The sequence below is a fragment of the Aedes aegypti genome, chromosome 2 (genome assembly GCF_002204515.2).
Source record: "Aedes aegypti strain LVP_AGWG chromosome 2, AaegL5.0 Primary Assembly, whole genome shotgun sequence".
Lineage (NCBI taxonomy): Eukaryota > Metazoa > Arthropoda > Insecta > Diptera > Culicidae > Aedes > Aedes aegypti.
Genome location: NC_035108.1, coordinates 313,551,727 through 313,561,035, shown reverse-complemented (window position 1 = coordinate 313,561,035; position 9,309 = coordinate 313,551,727).

The window sequence follows — 9,309 nt, the reverse complement described above, 5'->3', positions numbered from 1 at the left end:
CCACTATCCTCTGCATGGCTTTGCTAAATAGTTTGAGAATTGACGGTAGTGACGTAAAAATGGATCATTAAAATAGCCAAAACGGTCACTATTTGATGCGGTGCGTGCCAAATGAAATGAGCGTGCCAGCCTTCAATGATCTATTTAGCCGAATTATTCCTGATCAGGGCGAAAACGAACAAAAACAAACTCCGTTAGCATGAAGCCGATCCACGCTAAACTTCATCCGCTCAAAAATGAGTGCCGAGTACACAAAATCGGCCTCTCTTCATGCAGCACAGATTCTGTGCAAAGGGGGCTGTACACAGTTAACAAACCGAATGAGTGAAATACGCACAGAGGAGGAACGCTTGGAATGCGGAATTCACTTCCATGTTTGAGATTTTTTCATTCGAATAGCCGAAGCGGAAGCAAATGGGGAAAAAACTTTCTCATTTGCGACCATCTTCCGGCTTTTCGCTGAAAAAAATCCCTGAAAACTCCCCATCTTACCAACGGCCAACTGTTTGCTCGCGCGGGAGATGACTTACAGTTCCATTTCCATCGATCCACGCACAGCCAATGGCCAACACATCGGTTACACATAGCATGAGTGCGACTTACTCAGAATTTTCACTCAGCCAGAGAGTCCTGCATTGGTTGCCTTATTCTGTGTAGTTTTAACACATGGGCTCCGTTGAGCAGGCTTAGCGTGTCTGATTTTGAGAGCGAATGCAGCGAGAAAGTGAGAGCGAATGCGATGAGTGAGTGCAACACACGCACCATTCGGTTTCACCTACCGTTGACGTCTTTTCAAATATAAAATTTCACCTAGGGTAACTCGGTGTGATACGCCCTTCTTCATTTTCACGGGATAGAGGCTTCTTTCACACGTAAATATGATTACACATCTTAAATATTCGCGAAAAAATGATGTTGCGCATATATGTTCTTTGAGAAGTATAAACGATCAATAGAAATTCTAAAAATATCAAAAATCAGGTTTTTGGTTTAAAATTTTGCTTCTGATAAGCAAGCCTCAGGGCGAATGAGAACCATTCTTTAGTATTGTACTTATAACAAAAACTTCTACCGGGAGACGACTGCTAATGGACCCTTGTAAGCTTAGCAGGTGGTGGAATTCTCCTCGGAAACATTTCTACAACGCTGTGGACCTTTTTCTATCGGAGGGGCATATTGCCCAGGTTGTTTTGAAACGTAAACATTGGGAACGATTACAAAAAACATCTTGGACACTTTTTTGAAGTAACCTGGATAGGGACCGTCCATAAATGACGTATCATTTTAGGGGGGAGGGGGGAGTCTACGATTTAGCTACGAACCATGTATTAGGTATGAGAAAATAGGCTACGATGGGGGAGGGGGTGTCAAAAATTGGCCAAAAAATGCTACGTCATTTATGGACGCTGCCAAAGAGAAAGTTGCGTGCAGAGCATGACGAACTACATAAGGAACACCTTTACATAAAACGCTTTAGAAGTGATGCATTTGCTACTGCGATAAAGCAGTATTTCCTTAAGGGGGGCGTATTACACCTTTTTACCTTTGAAACGAGTTGACCCCGGGAGAAGATGCTCAGTCCCAGAAGGGGACTGGCCTAAGCCCCAAGCAGCTGGTCTTGAGCCAACGGCCGCTTCCGGGGTGGGCACCAAAGGCCGTCTTATGTCTCCCGGGTCCCAGGGCGTGTTTAGTAGGGGAGAGTTTCGGATGTGGGAGTCCTACAGTAATTGAATGGAATTCAACTTACATCAATTTATTGGTCACTTTCGGTGCTGGACGGTGGCGAGGTTCCCACTTTTGCTCGACGCAGAGTATGCCGGACTCTATGTGGCGGACTGCACAAAGGGATGCTGACGCGATGGGGTATCGTCGACACGATTGGCAAACGCCAAAGGGTGGCTGCATGCGGTCACTCACTGGGATCGTCTCCGCTGGCGGACAGGTTAGCGTGTTCGTTGAAGGCGGGCGAAGCAGTCTTCGGCGACCGATCTACAGGCGAGTTTCGATAGTAGCCGGAATCGAGGGGCTGGCCGGCGGGCCTGACGACGGCTGAGGATTGCTTGAGGATCGCAGAGGGTTTACCGTTCAACGTGGTGACTCCGAGGCAGTGCGGGATTGATGGGCCTCAAGAACAGGACTTGGCACTCCGCTGCTGGGGTTAGAGCACCGTGCTCCCAGGATGTCACTAGGCGATATGCTTGGTTATGGTGTGTGGGGTACCAACCCCGATTTTGGTTCGGCTTACTGGTTGGCGACCCAGATATAATGCGGTCGACCAAAGTTTCACCCACTGACTTGGCGACCACGAGCTGCTATCACTTGCCACGAGTTAAAGCTGTAAAAATTCTCCAAATCGGACGTCTTTCCCGGGTGGTAGCCTTCTTTCAACTCTCGCCTCTCAGCTCTGTCGCATCTTAGCGGCCTCAACACATACATTTTCCCCGTATTGTTGCTGCGTTTTCCCCCATCCGGTCTGTTGGTGCAGCCACTGTTACGCAACCACCCATTAGTTAAACTGCGTTTGGAGCGTTAGCTAGCCAGCCGCCCGCACCATTCAATTTGCACGTTAACTTGCTTTACATCGTCTATCACCCTACAGACCCACATCTATTTTAATCAAAAGGTTACCGTACGGTAACAGTCCCCCTCTGGTCAGTGAAAAAAAAAGGATAATTTACAATTGTTCTTTTTTTGTTCTAGGAAACTAATATTTAAACTGTACATATCTTATTAAACAATAGCACTAAATACGGAAAAATAATAGTAACTTGAAGAAGAAAACGAAATTGAACGAAACGCACATTGCAGGGAATTCATCGCGAGAAAGCTAATTACCAGAAAGTCAAAACTACCAGCATCACAATACTATCTTCACCTCTCACAACCTCCCTAGGCTTTCGAGGGCGGTGTCGACACTAAACTATATAGAACAAACCTCCACTTTACGTCCGTGATCCCAGTTACACATCCTGGACTAAACATTATAATACGCCACCGACTGTCTCGCGGGACAGGACCGACTCGGACGGAGGACACGATGAAACTAATTTTCTAATTATGTGATCAGAGACAAGTTGCCTATTTGCTAACGAAGTCTACTGTGACCGTAAATACTATCACAAGACGTATTCGTGATAACTTACACGTGCGCAAGCTGCGTGAGAGTTATGCGTATGGCGTGAGACAAACTCTCGCGTATGGCGGTATGTCGTACGTACGAACGATCGTATAACAGTTGCTCGGTTGCGCGAACTGCTTAGACCGACTTCTCGTGAGTCGATCGATTCAAATCCGGATTTCAGTATTCGGTTGACTCTCGTCCACTGTGGAACGGAGTCCGCGCGCGTCTAATCCTTTATGCCACCGTTTGAGGATGTCTCCTCCGGCAGACAATTAACGTAATTGAAATTGTTCCTAACAGATTCCTAACAAGCGTGAACTTCGTCAGGAGTCGCTCCGCGGTAAGCGAGCACCCACGAAAAATGCGCTAAGGACAGATGGTAGGCTTATCAATTTGAAAATTACTAGAGAAGGTCATTTTTCATAATTTATTATTCTAGGTTCGCTACAAGCCGGACTCAGTGATCGGGAACGGATCCTCTACGATCGTCCGACAGGGTACAACAATAGCGTCAAAGGTCATTGTCCTGCGGCTTTCAGCAACTGGGCAGGCCATACGCCGATATTGCGGCCGTGCGCATCAACTAATTCGTAGGACGACGAACCGTGTCTGGCAACAACTGTACAAGGTACATATTGTGCTCCTAATTTCGAATTGTAATATTCGTTAGAATTTGAATGCTTCGTGTTTCTTTTATACACCGTATTGCCTACCTCAAAAGGCTTAGCAGGTTTACGGTTGCGTAAATTATATGTATTGGTGGATGTTGCGTGTGCCTTTACTAAGTTTTTTTGAACTAGGGCAAACAACTGAGGGTTTTGCTCTTTAATTCGGGCTACTCTTTCTTCCAGCGTGGTTTCACCTTCGCTCGCAACACGAGAGTGCTCACTTCCTTTCAAAATTACCTCTTCTCCTCGGGCTACCCGGAATGGGCTGTAGCCAGTAGAGGAATGTATTGTAGAGTTAATAACTACCTCAATTTCTGATAAGCGAGAATCCCAGGATCTCTGATTATCACGCGCATAAGAGCGGATTGCCGTGTTAATGCCGCGATTCACGCGTTCCACCGGATTCGCTTGAGAGTGGTAACGTGAAGTTAACCACTGTTGGATCTCGAAGCGGTCCAGCAGATTGCGGAATTATCGGGACGTGAAGGTAGTAGCATTATCCGTTAGCACAATAGCTGGTACCGAATAACGGAAAAACCAGTGATCCACTAACTCGGTGCAAAGAGATTTCGCCGAAATCTGGGGGAACGTTCCGTACGGTAACCCCTTGAAGGCACTGACATTGAGAATTGAATGCACAAAACCTCAATTTACGAATTCATTTTTTCACGCAGACAGTTTACGTTACTTTTTTACGAAGTTAATACAGTTTACGTCACTTTTTTATGAAGTGCATAAATTGAGTTTAGAAAAGTGTGTGGGAAATTATGTAATGGAATGATCTCCGTTTGAGGAAATCCGTTGGAAAACCATGCAATATGGATATTTTCGAAACGGGTACGACGAGGAGATGACGAAAATCGATAGACTATTGATCACACTAGTAAACCCTAAGGCCTATGCTCGATGAAGTACTTGGAGGATCTAATGACATCGGTACAAATTATAACAATACTTATTTTACTGGCTATGAATAAATACGGGCCTGTGCCATTTTAAAAAATCAAAGGATCGCTAAACACGCTAGTTCAAGCCAAAAAAGTTACATAGTTCGTAGAAGATTGAACTGTATTTCTGGCTTACATACAGTTTTTATGGAATAGAAAAATGCTGTAAGAACTACACAGTTGATTTACACAAAATTAGGTTTTTCTCACTTACACCAATTGGCTTCTTACCTCCTGAATTTAAATCTTAACAGATATATTGAAAACCACTCCATAACCAATATCTCAAAACTCCATCAAAGAATAGGCATAAACATTTTTAAACGCTTCACCAGAAATCTTGGCATTAATCCATTATAATTTTCTTCACGAAGATTACTTGATTATTACAAGAAGTATTTGTTTTAAAACTTACATCTTACATCACTATAATAAAGTCATAAAAAAAAACAATTTATTTGCACCTCCATTATATCTATATAATGTGACAAATATTACCCCCTAATTTCACGTAAGCACTCGATTCTTGGTTCCTGAAGGGTTACGCCACCTGGATTATCGCAATGCAAGATCATCCGGGAGATTGAATTTATAGCCAATTTCCCATCCTTAGTTCCTCTCCAATGATGGTAAGATAAAGCACAGAGAGAAACACTTACAAGGAAACCGGATTAGAGGCACGTAAAAGATGCGCACTTTTACTGCACCACCGTCTTTGCCATGTGCCATACTTATGTTCCCACATACACGGATGCCTGAGGTACTCACTATGGGCAGTTTTCATATAGTCTGACAGTCAAACATTTTTTATTTATTTTATCTTTATTAGAGAGATTTTCCGCCAAATCCGGTCAACGGTCAAAAATATGTTTACCGTCTTATGTGCTATTTTTGAGTTTTGTTATACAAATTCGATATTATGTTTTCAAAAACCAAAATGTACGAGACAAACATTTGAATTGGACCTTAAGTTTAATAATTAGTCTTCTTCTTTCTGGCATTAACGTCCCCACTGGGACAGAGCCTGCTTCTCAGCTTAGTGTTCTTATGAGCACTTCCACAGTTATTAACTGAGAGCTTACTGTGCCAATGACCATTGTTGCATGTGTATATCGTGTGGCAGGTACGAAGATACTCTTATGCCCTGGGAAGTCGAGAAAATTTCCAATCCGAAAAGATCCTCGACCGGTGGGATTCGAACCCACGACCCTCAGCTTGGTCTTGCTGAATAGCTGCGCGTTTACCGCTACGGCTATCTGGGCCCTGTATACATCTGAAATAAGTATTAAAAACACATTTTAGCATGGGACAATTTGGAATTAAAAATTAGAGATTTTTTAAGCTTTGATAAAAAATATCAAATGTATTTTTTTATTCAGTGTAGTCTTTACATTTAACAGCCTTACTGTATTAATATTTATGTCATTTTATTTTTCCTCAATAATTTTTTCACAAGTATCCAAAAACTGTATACAATATTATTTTTCTGTACTACATTTCATTCCACACATAACTTGTGTGTTAATGAACTCCTGATTCTTCTCACAAACTCTAATTTTAACACACTGTATCAACAAAACTACAAAAATATCTTACTCCGCTATTCTCCGAACATCTTCATAGAAGTAATTAGTATGGAACAATGAACAAGAAAACTTTTCAGAACAAGTCATTTTTCCCGAATTTTGTCCACCCGTTCGCCCATAGTGGAAATACGTGTGGGAGGCAGCCAGGTCTATTTCCTAACTGATTTATCCGTTCTGGCTTCCACCCAAAACACCGAGGGCTTGCGGAAGTCATTCGATGGGTGGCTCAAAGCCAGAAGGAAGCCCTCGACGACATTGTGGCGTTTCATCTCGCATGACAGTCGACGGTTGACGCTGGAGAACGTTTTGATTAGGCAATATTGCAACGAGAAGAATATGCCTGATGACAGCCAGCAAGCCAAAAGAAAAAAAAAACAAGCACCTTGCTGCATGAAGAAGGCGGTTGTTCCGTCGCATACAGGAGTAATTTGGGTCAATCATGGCAAAATACCTGAGCTGGAACGAATAACTTGCAAAATATGTGTGGAAACTTATTGGCTTTTCTCGGTGTTAAAGGACAATAGCAGCTTAGTTTTCGTCACGCGTTTGGACCTAGGATACACATTCCAGGGGAATTAAATGTTGTAGTACAAAAATCGGTTTTCATTTATATATTTTTTTAAATTTGACATTATTGCCTCGATTTTTTTCTAATTACTCCTCTGTGCATCGGTAGGTTCTTATAGACTCGTTATTTCGAATAGGGATTTTTTCCTGCTGAAACCGGAGTGGGAAACTCGTCAGGTTCCATCATCGTACATTTCCATTACATACCACCTCCTGCGTATCGGAAGCAGAATGGAACGACTCTGCCAATCGGGGCCATGTCATATGGAAATCGATCGTGTTTACGTGATTGATTTGGGAAAGATTCAAGTGTGAGATTACGACAAATGATAATGCCCCCAGTTGTGTGTGATGATTGTCGCAAAGACCAAGGATCTGCTTGTGGGCGGAAGATGATTGATAAATGAGTCTTTTCGAATGGTTGTCAGTTAAGGGGAGTGACACTGGAGTTTAGCAGCGCAGAAAAAAGACTGACGTTTATTGGATTTCTATATGGTGTTGAGGGAGAAGCATTGCAACGCATTGATTCCGATTCAACGCCTTCACATGTCTGCAGAATTGGTACCGTGACACTTGAGTCGATCAAATTGAATATTGTTTCAACAGATTTTTTCCTTTATGGGTTCAAATTTCCTTCCAATTTCTACAATGCACATCCGATGGCAAACACATTCACGTAAAACAAAACAATCCAATCAATTGAACAAACACAACCAGCAGACGTGTGTCCAAATCAGGAAAATCGTAATCGGTTCTGTTGTTTTGTGAGCGAGCAGGAAAAGAAAGCATCGAACCTACCATTGAAAGACACTGGCATCGTGGAACCGGAACGAAAGCTTCTGCAATACGATTTGCGATGTGCAAGCAGCCATGAAAATTGTATATTGCTACACAATACCACGGTGTTATTTTGGCCTTTATTATCTGAAAAATATCCATCATATCTGTGCTCACTTATCGGTTTCTATGAATGAAGTGCATGTTTTGAAGTTACCGTAAAACGGGGTAACTTTGATAGTTTTTTCGAAGAAAACTTGAATATTTATGGATGCTGTTTCAAAGAATTATAGTTTATATTTTTAAAACAAGTACTGGCATCCTAGCTATCGATTGCTGTTGACAGAATGCCAAAAGATTTGTTTTGAATTGATATATAATTTTTCATATAATCGAAAGTCGGTTTTCTGTTTTGAGGTAACTTTGATAATGGAGTATGCATCGAACAAAATTGAATGGATTACGAACATTTGTAGGGCATTGCATACCTACGGTTTTACGGTACGTCTTTTTTGTTGATATGAATCCACAAATTGAATAGAAGTCTTAATTCAATGTGTGTTTTTTAGTTATGTGTAGCTTCCTGGTTTTATGTATAAATAAAATTTTGAGCTCGCTCATTTTGTAGCATAACCATAATAAGCATAAGAACAATTCAAAATTTAATAATGTTTGAGAATCCAATTTCCCATATCTTTATTACCATCCTTAGGATTCCTTACCATATAGATAGTGCTCCGTGAAATTTCCAGCTTTTTCGGTGGTAATTTTTTTTTTTGCTTATAGAGCTCTTTTTTATTTATTATGGCATTGATTGAACTGCTATTTACACTTTAATCTTAATATACAGGCCAATTTTTCTAAAAAAAGTAAGAGGTTGTTTCCGAGATACGACCGCCAAATTTACGTTGGATAACGTTAGTTTCTTCTATTTCCTGGTTTGAGACCGTCACGGACCTATGAAAGATTTCTACTGCTAAAAATCTAATCAATTTCCACACTATTTGTTGCATGTCAATTCTGACCTATAATGGACATTTTGTGTTATTATATGTTTGGTTCGATTAACACTTCAACAATAGAACCAGTCGACGGAAGAAGAAGCATGAGCGGTAACTTTTGCTCTTGAAACAAATATTACGGTTGAACGTTAGATCCACGTACATTTTTGGTTTCCGCTTCCCACTACACGGAGCGAAAAATTACGTACGAATTTCATAAGAGAACGCTTGTGAATTGCTTTCTAGAATTGGTTTCCCTCTTTCATAATGAATGATTCTTATGAAACACATAACGTCCGGTAATCACAAGAAGTTCTTGTCGGTGTCATTAGAGATCTTATGAAAATCTCTCTTTTATTAAATTCAAAGAGCGATTCTCTAAATACATAATAGTTCTAAAGAATTTCATAATTGAAATCTATAATCCTTCGTAAGAGTATCTAATGATATTACACTCATTTGTATTATGAACGCAATGATCGATGGAAGTTCACAAGTTTTTCTTATGAGTCCCATTAGCTGAAAGTTTTATCACAAGTGTTACTAATCATTGTCATACGCACACTTATGAATCTCTATTTGTAATATTATGTTATTGACATCGCTCCTCGTAATTCATAAGAATTAGGCATGATTTTTTTA